Genomic DNA, 23,536 nt, shown 5'->3' with positions numbered 1-23,536 from the left:
ACAAATATAATGCAACTAAAACAGCCACAGGCTCCTGGAGAGGTGGGAGGGCGCATGTGAATCTGCAGCGCAATATGCCACAAACAGATGTACACTGAGTGTAGGAAGTTGGCTCTGTATGTGCTATTTCAAAGTAAGGAATAGCATGCACAGAGTCCAAGGGTTCCTCTTAGAGGTAAGATAGTGTCAAAAAGAGATAATACTAATGCTCTATTTTATGGTAGTGTGGTCGAGCAGTAGGCTTATCAAAGGAGTAGTGTTAAGCATTTGTTGTACATACACACAGGTAATAAATGAGGAACACACACTCAGAGACAAATCCAGCCAATAGGTTTGGTTATAGAAAAATATCTTTTCTTAGTTTATTTTAAGAACCACAGGTTAAAATTCTACATGTAATATCTCATTTGAAAGGTATTGCAGGTAAGTACTTTAGGAACTTTGAATAATTACAGTAGCATGTATACTTTTTACATAAAACACAATAAGCTGTTTTAAAAGTGGACAGTGCAATTTTCACAGTTCCTGGGGGAGGTAAAAGTATTGTTAGGTTTCACAGGTAAGTAAGTCACTTACAGGTTTCAGTTTTTGGTCCAAGGTAGCCCACCGTTGGGGGTTCAGAGCAACCCCAAAGTTACCACACCAGCAGCTCCGGGCCGGTCAGGTGCAGAGGTCAAAGAGGTGCCCAAAACACATAGGCTTCAATGGAGAGAAGGGGGTGCCCCGGTTCCAGTCTGCCAGCAGGTAAGTACCCGCGTCTTCGGAGGGCAGACCAGGGGGGGTTTTGTAGGGCACCAGGGGGGACACAAGTCAGCACAAAAAGTACACCCTCAGCAGCGTGGGGGCGGCCGGGTGCAGTGTGCAAACACGTGTCGGGTTTACAATGGTTTTCAATGAGAGATCAAGGGATCTCTTCAGCGTTGCAGGCAAGGGGGGGGCTCCTCGGGGTAGCCACCACCTGGGCAAGGGAGAGGGCCTCCTGGGGGTCACTCCTGCACAGGAGTTCCGTTCCTTTAGGTGCTGGGGGCTGCGGGTGCAGGGTCTTTTCCAGCTGTCGGGAAATGGAGTTCAGGCAGTCGCGGTCAGGGGGAGCCTCGGGATTCCCTCTGCAGGCGTCGCTGTGGGGGCTCAGGGGGGACAACTTTGGTTACTCACGGTCTCGGAGTCACCGGAGGGTCCTCCCCGAGGTGTTGGTTCTCCACCAGTCGAGTCGGGGTCGCCGGGTGCAGTGTTGCAAGTCTCACGCTTCTTGCGGGGAGTTGCAGGGGTCTTTAAATCTGCTCCTTGAAACAAAGTTGCAGTTCTTTTGGAGCAGTGCCGCTGTCCTCGGGAGTTTCTGGTCTTTCTTGAAGCAGGGCAGTCCTCAGAGGATTCAGAGGTCGCTGGTCCCTTGGAAAGCGTCGCTGGAGCAGGTTTCTTTGGAAGGCAGGAGACAGGCCGGTAAGTCTGGGGCCAAAGCAGTTGGTGTCTTCTGTTCTTCCTCTGCAGGGGTTCTTTAGCTCAGCAGTCCTCTTCTTGTAGTTTCAGGAATCTAAAGTTTTAGGTTCAGGGAAGCCCTTAAATACTAAATTTAAGGGCTTGTTTAGGTCTGGGGGTTAGTAGCCAATGGCTACTAGCCCTGAGGGTGGGTACACTCTCTTTGTGCCTCCTCCCAAGGGGAGGGGGTCACATCCCTAATCCTATTGGGGAATCCTCCATCTGCAAGATGGAGGATTTCTAAAAGTTAGTCACTTCAGCTCAGGACACCTTAGGGGCTGTCCTGACTGGCCAGTGACGACTCCTTGTTATTCTCATTATTTTCTCCGGCCTTGCCGCCAAAAGTGGGGGCCGTGGCCGGAGGGGGCGGGCAACTCCACTAGCTGGAGTGTCCTGCGGTGCTGGCACAAAGGGGTGAGCCTTTGAGGCTCACCGCCAGGTGTGACAGCTCCTGCCTGGGGGAGGTGTAAGCATCTCCACCCAGTGCAGGCTTTGTTACTGGCCACAGAGTGACAAAGGCACTCTCCCCATGGGGCCAGCAACATGTCTCGGTTGTGGCAGGCTGCTGGAACCAGTCAGCCTACACAGATAGTCGGTTAAGGTTTCAGGGGGCACCTCTAAGGTGCCCTCTGGGGTGTATTTTACAATAAAATGTACACTGGCATCAGCGTGCATTTATTGTGCTGAGAAGTTTGATACCAAACTTCCCAGTTTTCAGTGTAGCCATTATGGTGCTGTGGAGTTTGTGTAAAACAGACTCCCAGACCATATACTCTTATGGCTACCCTGCACTTACAATGTCTAAGATATTGCTTAGACACTGTAGGGGCACAGTGCTCATGCACTGGTGCCCTCACCTATGGTATAGTGCACCCTGCCTTAGGGCTGTAAGGTCTGCTAGAGGGGTGACTTATCTATACCTGCATAGGCAGTGAGAGGCTGGCATGGCACCCTGAGGGGAGTGCCATGTCGACTTACTTGTTTTGTTCTCACCAGCACACACAAGCTGGCAAGCAGTGTGTCTGTGCTGAGTGAGGGGTCTCCAGGGTGGCATAAGACATGCTGCAGCCCTTAGAGACCTTCCTTTGCATCAGGGCCCTTGGTACCAGGGATACCACTTACAAGGGACTTATCTGGATGCCAGGGTGTGCCAATTGTGGATACAAAAGTACAGGTTAGGGAAAGAACACTGGTGCTGGGGCCTGGTTAGCAGGCCTCAGCACACTTTCAATTCAAAACATAGCATCAGCAAAGGCAAAAAGTCAGGGGGTAACCATGCCAAGGAGGCATTTCCTTACACTGAGTAAGTGACATTTTCCGTTTGATGGCATGTGTAGCTGCAGATACACATGCCGTGCATAGACTACAAAGCAGTAATCTCCCCAAAAGTGGTGGTCAGCCTGTAGGAGTTGAAGTTGTCTGAGAAAATGTTCTTAATACAGTCTGTCCTACTGTGGCTTGTTGTGTTGCTAACACATCTACACAGTAATGCTTAGTAAATGTATGAGGCGTAGACCAGGTGGCTACCTTACAAATCTCTGTCACTGGTATATAACCAAGAAAAGCCATTGCGGCGCCTTTCTTTCTAGTGGAGTGTGCCCTTGGAGTAATGGGTAATTCTCTTTTCGCTTTAAGGTAACAGGTCTGAAGGTATTTGACTATCCATCTGGCAATGCCCTGTTTGGATATAGGGTTACCAGCATGAGGTTTTTGGAAAGCTACGAACAATTGTTTTGTTTTACAAAATTGTTTTGTTCTGTCAATGTAATACATTAGCGCTCTTTTTATGTCTAATGTATGCAATGCCCTTTCTGCTACTCAGTCTGGTTTTGGAAAGAAGACTGGGAGTTCCACAGTTTGGTTTAGATGAAACGCTGTTATGACTTTTGGTAAAAATTGTGGATTTGTACGGAGAACCACTTTATGTTTATGTATTTGTATAAAGGGTTCTTGAATAGTAAACGCCTGTATTTAGCTAACTCTTCGAAGTGATGGCTATTAGAAAGGCTACTTTCCAAGTCAAAAATGTTATTTGAAAAGAATGCATGGGTTCAAATGGTGGCCCCATGAGTCGTTTTAGTACAATATTAAGATTCCACAAAGGTACTGGTGGTGTCCTTGGGGGGTATGATCCTCTTTAGTCCTTCCATAAAGGCTTTAATAACTGGGATTCTAAAAAGCAATTTTGTATGTTTAATCTGCAGATAAGCAGATATTGCAGTGAGATGGATTTTCATGGAAGAAAAGGCTAGATTTGATTTTTGTAAGTGTAATAAATAACTTACAATGTTTTGTGTGGAGGCGTCTAACAGCATAATTTGATTAGCCTGGCAGTAGCAAACAAACCTTTTCCATTTTAGCGTAACAATGCCTTGTTGTGGGTTTCCTTGCTTGTTTAATGACCTCCATACACTCTTGATATCCGAATTCTAAGACTTCAGGAGCCAGATTGCTAGGTTACGCGATGCTGGATTCGGGTGTCTGATCTGTTGTGTTAACAGATCTGGTCTGTTTGGTTGTTTGATGTGGGGTACTACTGATCAGTCCAACAGTGTGGTGTTCCACAGTTGACGAGCCCAAGTTGGTGCTATGAGTATTAGTTTGAGTTTGTTGTGACTCCGTTTGTTGACCAGAAAAGGAATGAGCAGGAGAGGGGGAAAAGCGTAAGCAAATATCCCTGACCATGTGAGCCATAGAGCATTGCCTTTGGACTGAGGGTGTGGGTATCTGGACGCGAAGTTTTGGCATTTTGCGTTTTCTTTTGTTGCAAACAGATGTAGGTTTGGTGTCCCCCAGCAGTAGAAGTGATCCTGTAGAATCTGTGGATGTATTTCCCACTTGTGAGTTTGCTGGTGATCGACTGAGATTGTCAGCGAACTGATTGTGAATGCCTGGTATATATATAGGCGAATGTTGTTGTGAATTGCCCAATGCCAATTTTTTTGTGCTAAGACACAGCTGTGACGAGTGTGCCCCCCCCCGGTTTGTTTAGATAATACATTGCTGTTATATTGTCTGTTTTGACAAGAAGGTGTTTGTGGGTTAGAAGGGGTTGAAAGGCTTTTAGTGCTAGAAAGACTGCTAGCAGTTCTAAGTGATTTATGTGAAGTTGTTTTTGCTGATTGTCCCATTGACCTTGTATGCTGTGATTGTTGGTGTGCTCCCCACCCAATCATGGATGCGTCTATTGTGATAATGGCGTGAGGCACTGGGTCTTGAAAAGGCCGCCCTTTGTTTAAATTTACAGGGTTCCAACATTGAAGCGAAGTGTGTGTGTTTGGGGGTCTATCAACACTGGATCTTGTAATTGACCCTGTGCCTGCGTCCATTGATTTGCTAGGCACTGTTGTAAGGGCCGCATGTTTAGCCTTGCGTTTGGGACAATAGCTATGCATGATGACATCATGCCTAGCAGTTTCATTACAAACCTGACCGTGTATTGTTGGTTTGGCTGCATGGTTGATCTTATATTTTGAAACGATAGAACTCTTTGTGGACTTGGAGTGGCACTTGCTCTTTTTGTGTTGAGGGTTGCTCCCAAGTATTGTTGTATTTGGGATGGTCGCAAATGTGATTTTTGGTAATTTATACAAAACCCTAGTTTGTGTAGAGTATCTATTACATATTGCGTGTGAACGCGACATTGTCGTGGAGTGTTGGCTTTTATTAGCCAATCGTCTAGATATGGGAATACGTGCATGTGATGTCTCCTTATATGAGCTGCTACTACAGCTAGGCATTTTGTAAATACCCTGGGGGCCGTTGTTATTCCGAATGGCAACACCTTGAATTGGTAATGTTTGCCTTGTATTACAAACCTGAGGTATTTCCTTTGTGATGGATGGATAGGTATGTGAAAATACGCATCTTTCAGATCCAGTGTTGCCATGTATTCCCCTTGTTTTAGTAAGGGGACTACGTCCTGTAGTGTTACCATGTGGAAATGATCTGATTTGATGAAGAGATTCAGTGTTCTGAGATCTAAGATAGGCCTTAACGTCTTGTCTTTCTTTGGGATAAGGAAATACAGGGAGTAAACACCTGTACCTTTCTGGTGATAAGGTACTAGTTCTATGGCTTCTTTTGCTAGCAGTGCTTGGACCTCTATTTGTAATAAGTGTTGTATGGACATTTTGTGCGTTCTTGGGGGAACATCTGGAGGGAATCTTGTGATCTCTATGCAGTAACCATGTTGGATAATTGATAGGACCCACGTGTCCGTGGTAATGTGTGTCCAATTGTGGTAGTATTTGGTTAATCTCCACCCCACTGGTGATACGTGTTGGGGGAAGTGTGACATTGAAGTCACTGCTTGCTACCAGGGGTTGGTTTGGCAGGCTGGAATTTCCCTCTTGGGAACTGTCCTCTGTAGGAACTACGAAACCCCCCCTCTCTGGTACTGAGACTTGGTAAATGGGTTTTGTTTGGGAGGTGGATGGTTCTGAGGGTTGGTGCCTAAACCCTCCCCTAAACTGGTTTCCTAAATGTTCCCCTGTATTGAGAGGAGTAGAGCGTGCCCATGGCTTTGGCTGTGTCCTTTCATTTTTTCTATTGCTGTATCCACTTCCAGCCCGAATAACTGATGTTGATTAAATGGCATATTCAATACCGCCTGCTATATCTCTGGTTTAAAACCAGAACTTCGCAGCCATGCATGCCTTCTAATTGTTACCGCTTGTAGGAAGTTGGCTCTGTATGTGCTATTTCAAAGTAAGGAATAGCATGCACAGAGTCCAAGGGTTCCCCTTAGAGGTAAAATAGTGGTAAAAATAGATAATACTAATGCTCTATTTTGTGGTAGTGTGGTCGAGCAGTAGGCTTATCCAAGGAGTAGTGTTAAGCATTTGTTGTACATACACATAGACAATAAATGAGGTACACACACTCAGAGACAAATCCAGCCAATAGGTTTTTATATAGAAAAATATCTTTTCTTAGTTTATTTTAAGAACCACAGGTTCAAATTCTACATGTAATAGCTCCTTCGAAAGGTATTGCAGGTAAGTACTTTAGGAACTTCAAATCATAAAAATTGCATGTATACTTTTCAAGTTATTGACAAATAGCTGTTTTAAAAGTGGACACTTAGTGCAATTTTCACAGTTCCTAGGGGAGGTAAGTATTTGTTAGGTTAACCAGGTAAGTAAGACACTTACAGGGCTTAGTTCTCGGTCCAAGGTAGCCCACCGTTGGGGGTTCAGAGCAACCCCAAAGTCACCACACCAGCAGCTCAGGGCCGGTCAGGTGCAGAGTTCAAAGTGGTGCCCAAAACACATAGGCTAGAATGGAGAGAAGGGGGTGCCCCGGTTCCGGTCTGCTTGCAGGTAAGTACCCGCGTCTTCGGAGGGCAGACCAGGGGGGTTTTGTAGGGCACCGGGGGGGACACAAGCCCACACAGAAATTTCACCCTCAGCGGCGCGGGGGCGGCCGGGTGCAGTGTAGAAACAAGCGTCGGGTTCGCAATGTTAGTCTATGAGAGATCTCGGGATCTCTTCAGCGCTGCAGGCAGGCAAGGGGGGGGTTCCTCGGGGAAACCTCCACTTGGGCAAGGGAGAGGGACTCCTGGGGGTCACTTCTCCAGTGAAAGTCCGGTCCTTCAGGTCCTGGGGGCTGCGGGTGCAGGGTCTCTCCCAGGTGTCGGGACTTTGGATTCAAAGAGTCGCGGTCAGGGGAAGCCTCGGGATTCCCTCTGCAGGCGGCGCTGTGGGGGCTCAGGGGGGACAGGTTTTGGTACTCACAGTATCAGAGTAGTCCTGGGGTCCCTCCTGAGGTGTCGGATCTCCACCAGCCGAGTCGGGGTCGCCGGGTGCAGGGTTGCAAGTCTCACGCTTCTTGCGGGGAGCTTGCAGGGTTCTTTGAAGCTGCTGGAAACAAAGTTGCAGCTTTTCTTGGAGCAGGTCCGCTGTCCTCGGGAGTTTCTTGTCTTTTCGAAGCAGGGGCAGTCCCCAGAGGATGTCGAGGTCGCTGGTCCCTTCGGAAGGCGTCGCTGGAGCAGGATCTTTGGAAGGCAGGAGACAGGCCGGTGAGTTTCTGGAGCCAAGGCAGTTGTCGTCTTCTGGTCTTCCGCTGCAGGGGTTTTCAGCTGGGCAGTCCTTCTTCTTGTTGCAGGAATCCAATTTTCTAGGGTTCAGGGTAGCCCTTAAATACTAAATTTAAGGGCGTGTTTAGGTCTGGGGGTTAGTAGCCAATGGCTACTAGCCCTGAGGGTGGGTACACCCTCTTTGTGCCTCCTCCCAAGGGGAGGGGGGTCACAATCCTAACCCTATTGGGGGAATCCTCCATCTGCAAGATGGAGGATTTCTAAAAGTTAGAGTCACCTCAGCTCAGGACACCTTAGGGGCTGTCCTGACTGGCCAGTGACTCCTCCTTGTTATTCTCGTTATTTTCTCCGGCCTTGCCGCCAAAAGTGGGGCCTGGCCGGAGGGGGCGGGCAACTCCACTAGCTGGAGTGTCCTGCTGGGTTGGCACAAAGGAGGTGAGCCTTTGAGGCTCACCGCCAGGTGTGACAATTCCTGCCTGGGAGAGGTGTTAGCATCTCCACCCAGTGCAGGCTTTGTTACTGGCCTCAGAGTGACAAAGGCACTCTCCCCATGGGGCCAGCAACATGTCTCGGTTTGTGGCAGGCTGCTAGAACTAGTCAGCCTACACAGATAGTCGGTTAAGTTTCAGGGGGCACCTCTAAGGTGCCCTCTGTGGTGTATTTTACAATAAAATGTACACTGGCATCAGTGTGCATTTATTGTGCTGAGAAGTTTGATACCAAACTTCCCAGTTTTCAGTGTAGCCATTATGGTGCTGTGGAGTTCGTGTTTGACAGACTCCCAGACCATATACTCTTATGGCTACCCTGCACTTACAATGTCTAAGGTTTTGTTTAGACACTGTAGGGGTACCATGCTCATGCACTGGTACCCTCACCTATGGTATAGTGCACCCTGCCTTAGGGCTGTAAGGCCTGCTAGAGGGGTGTCTTACCTATACTGCATAGGCAGTGAGAGGCTGGCATGGCACCCTGAGGGGAGTGCCATGTCGACTTACTCGTTTTGTCCTCACTAGCACACACAAGCTGGTAAGCAGTGTGTCTGTGCTGAGTGAGAGGTCTCCAGGGTGGCATAAGACATGCTGCAGCCCTTAGAGACCTTCCTTGGCATCAGGGCCCTTGGTACTAGAGGTACCAGTTACAAGGGACTTATCTGGATGCCAGGGTCTGCCAATTGTGGATACAAAAGTACAGGTTAGGGAAAGAACACTGGTGCTGGGGCCTGGTTAGCAGGCCTCAGCACACTTTCAATTGTAAACATAGCATCAGCAAAGGCAAAAAGTCAGGGGGCAACCATGCCAAGGAGGCATTTCCTTACACCGCTGTATTCACAGTCTGCGCTGCCGTATCAGCAGAGTCTAGTGCAGAGTGGATCTGGTTGTTTGATATGGCCTGTCCTTCAACCACTTGTTGGGCACGTTTTTGATGCTCTTTGGGTAGGTGCTGGATGAGGTCTTTCATCTCGTCCCAATGTGCTCTGTCGTAGCGGGCAAGTAGGGCTTGTGAGTTGGCAATTCTCCACTGATAGGCTGCTTGGGATGCCAATTTTCCCCGACAAATTTACGACTTTCCTTATCAGGGGGTGGCGCATCCCCGGATGACTGCGAATTTGCCTGTTTTCCTGCAGCCCCCACAACCACTGAGTCCGGAGGGAGCTGTTGTGTGAAACACAGGGTCTGATGGGGGCTGTTTATATTTCTTTTCGACCCTTGGTGATGGCTCGCCCTTTTACTGGTTCTTGAAAAACCTGTAGTGCGTGTTTAAGCATGCCCGGTAACATTGGCAGGCTTTGGTACGATGCATGCGTGGTTGCTAGAGTGTTAAATAGGAAGTCATCCTACACTGGTTCCAAGTGCATTGTCACATTGTGAAATGTTGCTGCTCTGGCCAGTACCTGCATGTAGGACATACTGTCCTCTGGAGGGGAAGATTTTGTTGGGTAACACCCTGGACTGTCCGAAACTGTGGGTCATATAGATCCCAGGGGTCAACATCGTCTTGAGTCATCCCAGTATGTGTGGGTGACTGTGCCATTGGTGTACCCACTGGTGACAACTGTGGTGATTGAAGTGGGGACACTTGTTGTGAGCAATGCGGGGGTGGTGACTTTTCTCTAACCACTTTGGATTTTGGTTGCATCTCAGTCTCATGAAAAGCCAGTTTTCTTTTGAATTTGAGCGGAGGGATGGTTTGTATCTTCCCTGTCTCTTTCTGTATTTGTAGCCTCTGCTGAGTTTGGTCATGCTCCTCCAAATCCAGTTCCTGCTCGAATCTGTGCCTTTCTTTGAGCTGTAGAGAGCCCTTGCTCTTCCGTGTAGGAAGTCCTTTTCGGCTCCGAAGCAGTTTTTTCGGTACCGAAATTCCCATGGAAATTGTCTTTTAGTTCCGATAGGCTCTTTCGAGGCTTGCTTGACTCGATGCCGACTCTTTTCAGTGTCGGTTTCTCGACCTGAGTCGGAAGTCTTCGACAATGCTTTGGCCTTTTTCGGTGCCGATGTTACTTGGTCACCTTTTCTGTGGGTCGAGCCATGGCTTTCCGGCAGTGGCGTCCCGAGGCCTTTAGTTTTTTGCTCTGACCTTGGGTGTGGGATGGGCAGGTGTACTCACTTTTTGCACCGCCGAAGGCCGATCCCCGGATTCATCCGAGTCCGAACCTTGAATGGATATTCGCATCTCTTCAACGTCGAGATGTTGTGTCTGCTTCGACACCATCTGTAATCGTCTTGCGCGCCGATGCCATAAGGTATTTTTGGATCGAAACGCTCGGCAGGCCTCACAAGTATCCTCTGTGTTCAGGTGATAAACACAGGTTACAGACCCGATGCTGGTCTGTATAAGGATACTTGGCGTGACACTTCAGACAGAAACGGAAGGGGGTCTGGTCCATTAGTCTTTGATGGGTGTGGTCGGGCCGACCAGGCCTTGTTTAAGTGCGGAAGCCCCAAAGGGCTGCCGAAGCGGTCTTGTTGTCGGTGCTGATGTGATGAAACTAAACCGGTCCCGAACGTAAACAATACTGATGAATTTCAATGATTTTCCAAGTTTCCCCGATTTGAATTACGGAGCAAAGAGGAACGCGTCCAAACCCGATGGCGGAAAGAAAACAATCTAAGATGAAGTCGACGCCCATGCGCAATGGAGCCGAAAGGGAGGAGTCACTCGGTCCCGTGACTCGAAAAGACTTCTTCGAAGAAAAACAACTTGTAACACTCCGAGCCCAACACTAGATGGCAGGACCTGTGCATAGCATGTGTATCTGCAGCTACACATGCCATAGAAATAAATATATATATATATATATATATATATACATACATATATACATACACACACACATATATACATATATATATATATATATATATATATATATATATATATACACACTATGAACAGTGGAGAATTCTGCACTCAACCCACTAGATGGCAGAATAATGCACAGCATGTGAATCCAGAAAATATACGTTCCTCAGTGGACTGGGTTAGTTAAACTGACGGTTACGAGCCCAAAAGCTGTTTCCATACACTAACATCCTGGCAAATGAATTACACACCAGCCACATAACAGCTATGAAAATGAAGGTCTGAAACTATCCTGTATGAAGACCCCTTCGAAAAAAAAATGCAGAGAGAAGAAATGGGTATCTCACATCCACTGCTTGATCAGCCAGTTCCCACCTCAAGGACCCAGAGGATTTGGGTTAGATGCCATTAGAAAGGACAACCCACCTCGCGGATCAGGTTACCTTGCTAGTAAATTTTCAGTAACACTGGGAAAGGACCTCAAAGTGAAAATGGAGGTGGTGTGAAAGAATCTTGTGAATTGCACTTCTGACCTCCAGGCTGATCGTGCTTAAATGGGTGAGCGGGAAACATGGACAAACTGCAGAAAATACTTCAAGATAATGTTGCAGAAAATACTTAAGACAGTGAGGTAAAGTTTAAGATCCATAGTGGCAGCAGAATCAGCCCTCAGAAGCACATATACAGATCAACAGATTTCCAGTGCCTGGGGAGAACATTGTTGACGTTTCTCTAGGGCCGCTGGCCTCATTTAAGAGCTGAAGATATGCCCATCATGGTAATTAAACCTTAGTTTCTGAAAATACCTGCTAGGAATTTAATGTGCACCCAGCAATTTTGCTCTAAAATTAATGTGTTTGATCTCATTTTAAAATTTGGCATCAAGTACAAACTGCGTTTTTCCACCACTAAGGACAGGCAGCTTTATTAAAAAGGATTAATATGTGGTGTGGTTGGGCGATCTCACCATCTAGTAAAGTCACAATATTTACAGGTTCAATTAGGTTTCTTTAATAAAACCCTTAGCTCAGTATAGGGTAGCTGTAGCACAGAGCAGTCATGCTTATTCAAAGAAACAAGTGTAAATTATTTAAAAAGTATCAAAAACAGTATATGAGTAAAATAAAAAAAATAAAAACAAAATAAAAATCAGACACCATTTTATAAAAACAATATATTTTTATATTTACATATACATTAAAAAAGTCTATTGTGGGAAACCAGAATAATTATTATTATTTTTTTTAAAACAAATTCACTAAAATTCAATAAGTTGTAGTAATTCCCTTAATGGGTTTATATTGTTACAGGCCAGGACACTTACCAATCTTCTCTTGGACGGACCACAATTAGTTGGGAGCCAGTCACAGGAACCACTTAGGTCTAAGCAGAGAGTTCTGTCAGGACCAGCAGGCTCAGTGACCTCAGTGCAATTTTCTCCTTTACCGCAGTCCAACGAAGAAGAGGTCCTGATGTTGGAGATACAGGATGCTGAAGATATGGTAGGTATTCTTGGAGCCACCGTGGTATCCATGAGTGTCAGGGGTTAGTCTTCGGCCTGTGGACCATCTCCCATGATGCAACAGTTAAACCCAGTTCTTGTCCAACTGCCACTGGTGAACAGTCTTTGCAGTTACTTACAGGCAACCAAATCTTTTCGTTTTGGAGATCAGGGACCACTTCAATGATGGCAACAGGTCCACTGATGCGGGACACCTCAGGAATGCCAGGTCTCCCAGCAGGCCCTTCAGCATCCAGCAACGGACAGACATTGCTGGAAAGGGGAGTCCTTGAGGGTGCAGGAGTCCTATCTTTTGGGGGGGCCTGAAGCTTAAAAGGAGACTAGCCAACCTGCCCTGGAGTCACTTCATTCCTCGCACAAGTGGAACTCTTTTCCACAACTGAGCACCGCAAGCACAGTCCTCTTTGTAGGGCCCTTGGCTGTAGCAGGTTCAGTGAAGTCTGATGCACCCTCTTTGCAGAGTCCAGGGAACAGCATGGTAGTCCAGTCCGATGGTTGGTCTTCTTTCCAGTCCAGTACTGATCAGAGGACTGTGTTTGGGGTGCTGCTTTTATGCCATGTTTGCATTTGTGGGAAGGGAGGACTTGCTAACTAATGGGGATCTAGTTCCAACAGGCAACTGTTCCCAATTTACATCACTTCCAGGGGGTTTGGCCACCAAACAATTCAAGGTGACCCTTCTCTACTTCAAACCAAGATGGCGCAGGTCCTTCCTTTGTGAGAAGCTCAAGGTACACTCCTAAAGTATCCAGCATAATTCTGCCTGGAAAACTGGCTCTCCAACAGATTCCCCCTCTGGAGGAGATGCCAGCCTGTCTACCTACACAAAGGAGCAGGCCTGGCAAAGTATGGCTCATCAGCTCAACTCAGGCAGTAGCCTCTTCGAAGCTGGCAATCATCTGATATCCATCCTGCTGGAGTTCACATCTTCACCTACTAACGTTTTCTCTTTGTTCCCAGTCTCTGGGACCACTTCACCATTTCACACTTCCTAATTGGAGGTAGGGGGAAAAGGGGGAGGGCAACCAGTTGTCTCAGGGGATTATCGGGTGCAGATAGTCAGGAATGGCTCCCAGATATTTGGGCAACAAAGCAACTAGTTCCTAAAGTCACTTTCCTATTAATAGGAACCTTAAATCCGATCTCAGCAATGAGATGGATTTAATGTAACAATTTTATATCTTTGAATAATATGGTCGCAAATGGAAGTTAACACTTGGCAGAGTGACTGATTTTAACTCTGTTACCCAGTGGAACTACCAACCATTCTACAGTGAAAACATCGAGTTTTCACTTATAGGACATGTAAACTTTAAATGCAACATGTCCTTTTTAATATTGGGCACTTAGCATTCTGGGCTACTAAAGCCCGCCTACCGTGTGACCTACAGATCATAAGGTCTGGGACAAGGTAAGGGGTTTTAAAGCTGCACAACTAGACTGCAATGACAGATCCAGAGCTGTGTTTTCCTCGTCACATCACTGGTGACACAACAAGTGCTGCAGTCCACGGATGACATTTAACTTATTAACCATGGGTACACTTTATAACTTTTACTAAGTGTAGGAAGTTGGCTCTGTATGCACTATTTCAAATTAAGGAATAGTATGCACAGAGTCCAAGGGTCCCCTTAGAGGTAAGATAGTGGCAAAAAGAGATAATACTAATACTCTATTTTGTGGTAGTGTGGTCGAGCAGTAGGCTTATCAAAGGAGTAGTGTTAAGCATTTGTTGTACATGCACACAGGCAATAAATGAGGAACACACACTCAGAGACAAATCCAGGCCAATAGGTTTTTGTATAGAAAAATATTTTTTCTTAGTTTATTTTAAGAACCACAGGTTCAAATTCTACATGTAATACTTTGCATGAAAGGTATTGCAGGTAAGTACTTTAGGAACTTTGAATAATCACAATAGCATATATACTCTTCAAATAAAACACATATAGCTATTTTAAAACTAGACAGTGCAATTTTCACAGTTCCTAGGGGAGGTAAGTTATTGTTAGTTCTTGCAGGTAAGTAAACCACCTACGGGGTTCAAATTTGGGTCCAAGGTAGCCCACCGTTGGGGGTTTAGAGCAACCCCAGTTACCACACCAGCAGCTCAGGGCCGGTCAGGTGCAGAGTTCAAAGTTGTGCCCAAAACACATAGGCTTCAATGGAGAAGGGGGTGCCCCGGTTCCAGTCTGCCAGCAGGTAAGTACCCGCGTCTTCGGAGGGCAGACGAGGGGGGTTTTGTAGGGCACCGGGGGGGACACAAGTCCACACAGAAAGTACACCCTCAGCAGCGCAGGGGCGGCCGGGTGCAGTGTGCAAACAAGCGTCAGGTTTGTAATAGGAATCAATGGGAGACCAATGGGTCTCTTCAGCGATGCAGGCAGGCAAGGGGGGGTGCTCCTCAGGGTAGCCACCCCCTGGGCAAGGGAGAGGGCCTCCTGGGGGTCACTACTGCACTGGAGTTCCGATCCTTCAGGTCCTGGGGGCTGCAGGTGCAGGGTCTTTTCCAGGCATCGGGATCTGAGAGTCAGGCAGTCTCGGTCAGGGGGAGCCTCGGGATTCCCTCTGCAGGAGTCGCTGTGGGGGCTTGGATACCAAACTTCCCAGTTTTCAGTGTAGCCATTATGGTGCTGTGGAGTTCGTGTTTGACAGACTCCCAGACCATATACTCTTATGGCTACCCTGCACTTACAATGTCTACGGTTTTGCTTAGACACTGTAGGGGCATAGTGCTCATGCACTTATGCCCTCACCTATGGTATAGTGCACCCTGCCTTAGGGCTGTAAGGCCTACTAGAGGGGTGACTTATCTATACTGCATAGGCAGTGTGAGGTTGGCATGGCACCCTGAGGGGAGTGCCATGTCGACTTACTCGTTTTGTCCTCACCAGCAAACACAAGCTGGCAAACAGTGTCTGTGCTGAGTGAGGGGTCCCCAGGGTGGCATAAGACATGCTGCAGCCCTTAGAGACCTTCCCTGGCATCAGGGTCCTTGGTACCAGAGGTACCAGTTACAAGGGACTTACCTGGATGCCAGGGTGCGCCAATTGTGTAAACAAAGGTACAGGTTAGGGAAAGAACACTGGTGCTGGGGCCTGGTTAGCAGGCCTCAGCATAATTTTAAATCATAACTTGGCATCAGCAAAGGCAAAAAGTCAGGCGGTAACCATGCCAAGGAGGCATTTCATTACACACTTTTAGGGTATCAGAGCACATGCCGCAGGCCTGGACAGCAGGACCCAGGAGTAGGAAGCTGGCTATCTATGTAGTGTACCAAATGTAAGGGGATCCTATGAAGATAGTCCAGGCAACCCTTATTGGTTCACAGAGTTAAAAGAACCCCAAATGCTCTTTTCTAGCAGTGCGAGTGAGCAATTTAGGCTTATCAGAGGGTAATGCTAAGCATCTGTTGATCACTCAGTGAATAAATGACACTCCAGAAGAAACTCGAGACTAGGCTAAGTTTATAAAAATACAATGCTTTTATATTATGTTGTTTCAACACCAGAAAGTCTTCAAAGCAATGTAAGTACGGTTTCAGAGTAATTCTTTACAGTGAAGTAAAGACACCAATGCACTTTTATTTGGTAATCACTTTCAATAGGTAAGGAAAATGTTACTTACCCAGTAGACATCTGTTTGTGGCATGTAGTGCTGTACATTCACCTGCTTTGCATAAGTCCGCCATCTAGTAATGGGTTCAGAGTGCTGCAATTTTTTTTGTTCAAAGAATATTTGAGTCACAAGATCAATTGACTCCTCTCGGTAATACTGCGCATGGACATCAAGTCCTTGGTTAGACTGCTTTCCCGAAAAAGATGTCCATGCAGTGTATGCAAAATGTCACTTACCCAGTGTACATCTGTTCGTGGCATTAGTCGCTGCAGATTCACATGCTGTGCACATCCCGCCATCTGGTGTTGGGCTCGGAGTGTTACAAGTTGTTTTTCTTCGAAGAAGTCTTTTCGAGTCACGAGACCGAGGGACTCCTCCCATTTCGACTCCATTGCGCATGGGCGTCGACTCCATCTTAGATTGTTTTCCCCGCAGAGGGTGAGGTAGGAGTTGTGTATGCTAGTAATAGTGCCCATGCAATGGAGTGAATGCGTATGTACATAATGAAGTTTAAAGTAATATATTTTCCAAATGTACAGATGTTTAAGATATACTTCTAAACGGCTACAGGCTTCCGGGGAGGTGGGTGGGCGCATGTGAATCTGCAGGGACTAATGCCACGAACAGATGTACACTGGGTAAGTGACATTTTCTGTTCGATGGCATGTGTAGCTGCAGATACACATGCTGTGCATAGACTAGTAAGCAGTTATCTCCCCAAAAGCGGTGGTTCAGCCTGTAGGAGTTGAAGTAGTTTGAAATAATGTTCTTAGTACAGCTTGACCTACTGTTGCCTGTTGAGCAGTTAACACATCTACACAGTAGTGCTTGGTAAATGTATGAGGCGTAGACCGTGTTGCTGCTTTACATATTTCGTTCATTGGAATATTTCCTAGAAAGGCCATGGTAGCATCTTTCTTTCTGGATGAGTGTCCCTTTGGCGTAATAGGCAGTACTCTTTTAGCTTTAAGATAGCAGGTTTGAATGCACTTAACTATCCATCTAGCAATGCCTTGTTTTGAAATTGGATTTCCTGTATGAGGTTTTTGAAAGGCAATAAATAGTTGTTTTGTCTTTCAAATTAGTTTTGTTCTGTCAATGTAGTACATTAGTGCTCTTTTGATGTCTAATGTATGTAGTGCTCTTTCAGCTACAGAATCTGGCTGTGGGAAGAACACTGGTAATTCTACCGTTTGATTCAAGTGGAACGGTGAGATTACTTTTGGTAAAAATTTAGGATTTGTTCGTAGAACAACTTCATTTTTGTGTATTTGAATAAATGGTTCTTGAATGGTAAATGCTTGAATTTTACTCACTCTTCTTAGAGATGTGATGGCAATTAAAAATGCAGCTTTCCACGTTAAGTATTGCATTTCACAAGAGTGCATGGGCTCAAAAGGTGGACCCATGAGTCGTGTTAAGACAATGTTGAGGTTCCATGAAGGAACTGGTGGCGTTCTTGGTGGTATAATTCTCTTTAGGCCTTCCATAAACGCTTTTATGACTGGTATCCTAAATAATGAAGTTGAGTGCGTAATTTGCAGGTAAGCTGTAATTGCAGGAAGATGTATTTTTATGGAAGAGAAAGCTAGTTTTGCTTTTTGCAAATGTAGTAAGTATCCTACTATATCTTTTGTAGATGCGTGTAAGTGTGGAATTTTATTATTACGGAAGTAATAAACAAATCTTTTCCACTTATTTGCATAGCAGTGTCTAGTGGTAGGCTTTCTAGCCTGTTTTATGACCTCCATACATTCTTGTGTGAGGTCTAAGTGTCCGAATTCTAGGATTTCAGGAGCCAAATTGCTAGATTCAGCGATGCTGGATTTGGATGTCTGATCTGTTGTTTGTGTTGTGTTGTGTTAACAGATCTGGTCTGTTTGGTAGTTTGACATGAGGTACTACTGACAGGTCTAGTAGTGTTGTGTACCAAGGTTGCCTTGCCCATGTTGGTGCTATTAGTATGAGTTTGAGTTTGTTTTGACTCAACTTCTTTACTAGATATGGAAGGAGTGGGAGAGGGGGAAAAGCGTACGCAAATATCCCTGACCAGTTCATCCATAGCGCATTGCCCTGAGACTGATGTTGTGGGTACCTGGATGCGAAGTTTTGGCATTTTGAGTTTTCCTTTGTTGCAAATAGATCTATTTGTGGTGTTCCCCAAATTTGGAAGTAAGTGTTCAGTATTTGGGGGTGAATCTCCCATTCGTGGATCTGTTGGTGATCCCGTGAGAGATTGTCTGCTAACTGATTCTGAATTCCTGGAATAAATTGTGCTATTAGGCGAATGTGGTTGTGAATCGCCCAATGCCATATTTTCTGTGTTAGGAGACACAACTGTGTTGAGTGTGTGCCTCCTTGTTTGTTTAGGTAATACATTGTTGTCATGTTGTCTGTTTTGACAAGAATGTATTTGTGGGTTATCATGGGTTGAAATGCTTTCAGCGCTAGAAATACCGCTAACAGTTCTAGGTGATTTATGTGAAACTGTTTTTGCTGTATGTCCCATTGTCCTTGGATGCTGTGTTGATTGAGGTGTGCTCCCCACCCTGTCATGGAAGCATCTATTGTTATCACGTATTGTGGCACTGGGTCTTGGAAAGGCCGCCCTTGGTTTAAATTTATACTGTTCCACCATTGAAGCGAGATGTAGGTTTGGCGGTCTATCAACACCAGATCTAGAAGCTGACCCTGTGCTTGTGACCACTGTGATGCTAGGCACTGTTGTAAGGTCCGCATGAGTAACCTTGCATTTGGGACAATGGCTATGCATGAGGACATCATGCCTAGTAGTTTCATTATCATTTTGACTTGTACTCTTTGTTTTGGATACAAGGCCTGTATTACATTGTGAAATGTTTGTACTCTTTGTGGACTTGGAGTAGCAATCCCTTTTGCTGTGTTGATTGTTGCTCCTAAGTATTGCTGTGTTCGACACGGCTGCAGGTGTGACTTGCGTAGTTGATTGAGAAACCTAGTTTGTGTAGGATTTCTATGACATTTTGTGTGTTTTGAACACCGTTTTAGCGTATTGGTTTTGATTAACCAATCGTCTAGGTATGGGAACACATGTTTTTGCTGCCTTCTGATATGTGCAGCTACTACTGCTAGGCATTTTGTAAAAACTCTTGGCGCAGTTGTTATTCCGAATGGCAACACTTTGAATTGGTAATGTATCCCTTGGAATACAAACCGTAGGTACTTTCTGTGTGAAGGATGTATTGGTATATGGAAATATGCATCCTTTAAGTCTAGTGTTGTCATGTAGTCTTGTTGTTTGAGCAGTGGGATTACGTCTTGTAGAGTAACCATGTGAAAGTGGTCTGATTTGATGTAGGTATTTAATGTTCTGAGATCTAGTATAGGTCTCAGGCTCTTGTCTTTTTTGGGTATCAGGAAGTACAGTGAGTAAACTCCTGTGTTTAATTGTTCTTTTGGTACTAATTCTATTGCTTCTTTCTGTAGCAATGCCTGAACTTCTAGTCCTAGAAGATCTATATGTTGTTTCGACATATTGTGTGTTTTCGGTGGGACGTTTGGAGGGAATTTGAGAAATTCTATGCAATAACCATGCTGGATAATTGCTAAGACCCAAGTGTCTGTTATTTCCTCCCAATGTGTGTAAAACTTGGTTAGTCTCCCCCCCACAGGTGTTGTGTTGGGGATTTGTGACCTTGAAGTCACTGTTTGTTTTGAGGAGTTTTGGGACTTTGGAACTTTCCTCTGTTTCTTTGAAACTGTCCTCCTCTATATTGTCCCCGAAAACCTCCCCGCTGATACTGGCTCTGGTAAGTGGGCTTTGTTTGTGAGGTTGTGGCTTCTGTGGTCTCTCGAAACCCCCCTCGAAATTGTGTCTTTCGAAATGTGCCTCTGCTCTGCGGGGAGTAGAGTGCGCCCATGGCTTTGGCCGGGTCAGTGTATTTTTTAAGTTTTTCTATTGCAGTGTCCACCTCCGGCCCAAACAACTGCTGTCCGTTGAATGGCATATTCAGCACAGCTTGCTGTATCTCTGGTTTAAAGCCTGATGTACGCAGCCATGCATGTCTCCTTATTGTTACTGCTGTGTTGACAGTTCTAGCAGCTGTGTCTGCAGCATCCATTGCTGATCGAATTTGATTATTGGAGATATTTTGTCCCTCTTCTACCACTTGCTGCGCTCTTTTTTGGAACTCCTTTGGTAAATGTTCAATAAGGTGTTGCATCTCGTCCCAATGGGCCCTATCATATCTGGCTAACAAAGCTTGCGAATTTGCAATACACAACTGGTTTGCTGCCTGTGCCGCCACCCATTTGCCTGCTGCATCAAATTTTCTACTCTATTTATCTGGAGGTGGTGCGTCTCCTGAAGTATGAGAGTTGGCTCTTTTGCGCGCTGCTCCAACTACAACAGAGTCTGGTGATAGCTGTTGTGTGATGTACACTGGGTCTGTTGGTGGCGGTTTATATTTTTTATCTACTCTTGGAGTAATGGCTCTCCCTTTGACAGGCTCCTCAAACACTTGTTTGGGTGTTTTAGCATTCCGGGCAACATCGGCAGACTTTGATATTGACTGTGCGTAGACGACAGTGTATTAAAAAGGAAGTCGTCTTCAATGGTGTAAGGAAATGCCTCCTTGGCATGGTTACCGCCTGACTTTTTGCCTTTGCTGATGCTATGTTTTGAATTGGAAGTGTGCTGAGGCCTGCTAACCAGGCCCCAGCACCAGTCTTCTTTCCCTAACCTGTACTTTTGATTCCACAATTGGCACACCCTGGCATCCAGATAAGTCCCTTGTAACTGGTACCTCTGGTACCAAGGGCCCTGATGCCAGGGAAGGTCTCTAAGGGCTGCAGCATGTCTTATGCCACCCTGGAGACCCCTCACTCAGCACAGACACACTGCTTGCCAGCTTGTGTGTGCTGGTGAGAACAAAACGAGTAAGTCGACATGGCACTCCCCTCAGGGTGCCATGCCAGCCTCTCACTGCCTATGCAGGTATAGATGAGTCACCCCTCTAGTAGGCCTTACAGCCCTAAGGCAGGGTGCACTATACCATAGGTGAGGGCACCAGTGCATGAGCACTGTGCCCCTACAGTGTCTAAGCAATACCTTAGACATTGTAAGTGCAGGGTAGCCATAAGAGTATATGGTCTGGGAGTCTGTTTTACACGAACTCCACAGCACCATAATGGCTACACTGAAAACTGGGAAGTTTGGTATCAAACTTCTCAGCACAATAAATGCACACTGATGCCAGTGTACATTTTATTGTAAAATACACCACAGAGGGCACCTTAGAGGTGCCCCCTGAAACTTAACCGACTATCTGTGTAGGCTGACTGGTTCCAGCAGCCTGCCACACTAGAGACATGTTGCTGGCCCCATGGGGAGAGTGCCTTTGTCACTCTGAGGCCAGTAACAAAGCCTGCACTGGGTGGAGATGCTAACACCTCCCCCAGGCAGGAGCTGTAACACCTGGCGGTGAGCCTCAAAGGCTCACCCCTTTGTCACAGCACCGCAGGACACTCCAGCTTAGTGGAGTTGCCCGCCCCCTCCGGCCACGGCCCCCACTTTTGGCGGCAAGGCTGGAGGAAACAAAGAAAACAACAAGGAGGAGTCACTGGCCAGTCAGGACAGACCCTAAGGTGTCCTGAGCTGAAGTGACTAACTTTTAGAAATCCTCCATCTTGCAGATGGAGGATTCCCCCAATAGGATTAGGGATGTGACCCCCTCCCCTTGGGAGGAGGCACAAAGAGGGTGTACTCACCCTCAGGGCTAGTAGCCATTGGCTACTATCCCCCCAGACCTAAACACGCCCTTAAATTTAGTATTTAAGGGCTTCCCTGAACCTAAGATTTTAGATTCCTGCAACTTACCGCAGAAGAAGACTGCTGAGCTGAAAACCCCTGCAGAAGAAGAAAGAAGACACCAACTGCTTTGGCCCCAGTCCTACCGGCCTGTCTCCTGCCTTCTAAAGAACCCTGCTCCAGTGACGCTTTCTCCAGGACCAGCGACCTCTGAATCCTCAGAGGACTGCCCTACTTCCAAGAGACCAAGAAACTCCCGAGGACAGCGGCACTGCTCCAAAAGAACTGCAACTTTGTTTCGAAGGAGCAGATTTAAAGACCCCTGCAACTCCCCGCAAGAAGCGTGAGACTTGCAACACTGCACCCGGCGACCCCGACTCGACTGGTGGAGAACCAACACTTCAGGGAGGACCCTCCGGCGACTCAGAGACCGTGAGTAACCAAAGTTGTCCCCCCTGAGCCCCCACAGCGACGCCTGCAGAGGGAATCCCGAGGCTCCCCCTGACCGCGACTGCCTGAACCTAAAGTCCCGACGGCTGGAAAAGACCCTGCACCCGCAGCCCCCAGCACCGGAAGGAACGGAACTCCTGTGCAGGAGTGACCCCCAGGAGGCCCTCTCCCTTGCCCAGGTGGTGGCTACCCCGAGGAGCCCCCCCCCCTTGCCTGCCCCGCTGAAGAGATCCCTTGATCTCTCATTGATTTACATTGAAAACCCGACGCTTGTTTCTACACTGCACCCGGCCGCCCCAGTGCCGCTGAGGGTGTACTTTTTGTGTGAACTTGTGTCCCCCCCCGGTGCCCTACAAAACCCCCCTGGTCTGCCCTCCGAAGACGCGGGTACTTACCTGCTGGCAGACCGGAACCGGGGCACCCCCTTCTCTCCATTGCAGCCTATGCGTTTTGGGCACCTCTTTGACCTCTGCACCTGACCGGCCCTGAGCTGCTGGTGTGGTAACTTTGGGGTTGCTCTGAACCCCCAACGGTGGGCTACCTTGGACCCAAACCTGAGACTTGTAAGTGATTTACTTACCTGACAAAACTAACAAAAACTTACCTTCCCCAGGAACTGTGAAAATTCACTAAGTGTCCACTTTTAAAACAGCTTATTGTGTTTTATGTAAAAAGTATACATGCTAATGTAATGATTCAAAGTTCCTAAAGTACTTACCTGCAATACCTTTCAAATGAGATATTACATGTAGAATTTGAACCTGTGGTTCTTAAAATAAACTAAGAAAAGATATTTTTCTATAACAAACCCTATTGGCTGGATTTGTCTCTGAGTGTGTGTTCCTCATTTATTGCCTGTGTGTATGTACAACAAATGCTTAACACTACTCCTTTGATAAGCCTACTGCTCAACCACACTACCACAAAATAGAGCATTAGTATTATCTCTTTTTGCCACTATCTTACCTCTAAGGGGAACCCTTGGACTCTGTGCATGCTATTCCTTACTTTGAAATAGTGCATACAGAGCCAACTTCCTACAGCTACCAACCAGGCCATTGTCATACTGTGTCTGAAGCCTGTTACAGTATGTCTAATGAATGTTTATCTGTCTCCATGAGCTGCTTGGATAAAATGGTTCAAACCAAGCACTAGGCATGTCTGTAGAGCCAGACAAGGAGATATGGTACTTATAAAACATCTGCAGATACAGCACCTTTTTTCTTATCTACTTGACTAGGAAAACACATGCCCCCTTCGGGAAACCAGGATAAGAACTCATGCCTTGGGATTTTAGTCAACAATGTAACTAAAGGTTCTCAAACAATTGAGAGACCCA

General features: G+C 46.5%; 1 protein-coding gene across 6 annotated transcripts in view; it reads right to left on the bottom strand.

Moving 5' to 3' along the window:
- AGO4 (argonaute RISC component 4) overlaps positions 1-23,536 on the bottom strand; it is a 421,284-nt gene that overhangs the window by 164,187 nt on the left and 233,561 nt on the right. The window lies entirely within an intron of this gene.

The sequence above is a fragment of the Pleurodeles waltl genome, chromosome 3_1 (genome assembly GCF_031143425.1).
Source record: "Pleurodeles waltl isolate 20211129_DDA chromosome 3_1, aPleWal1.hap1.20221129, whole genome shotgun sequence".
Classification (NCBI taxonomy): Eukaryota; Metazoa; Chordata; class Amphibia; order Caudata; family Salamandridae; genus Pleurodeles; species Pleurodeles waltl.
Note: the sequence above shows the minus strand (reverse complement) of the source record. Positions and strands in the feature narration are given on the sequence as shown.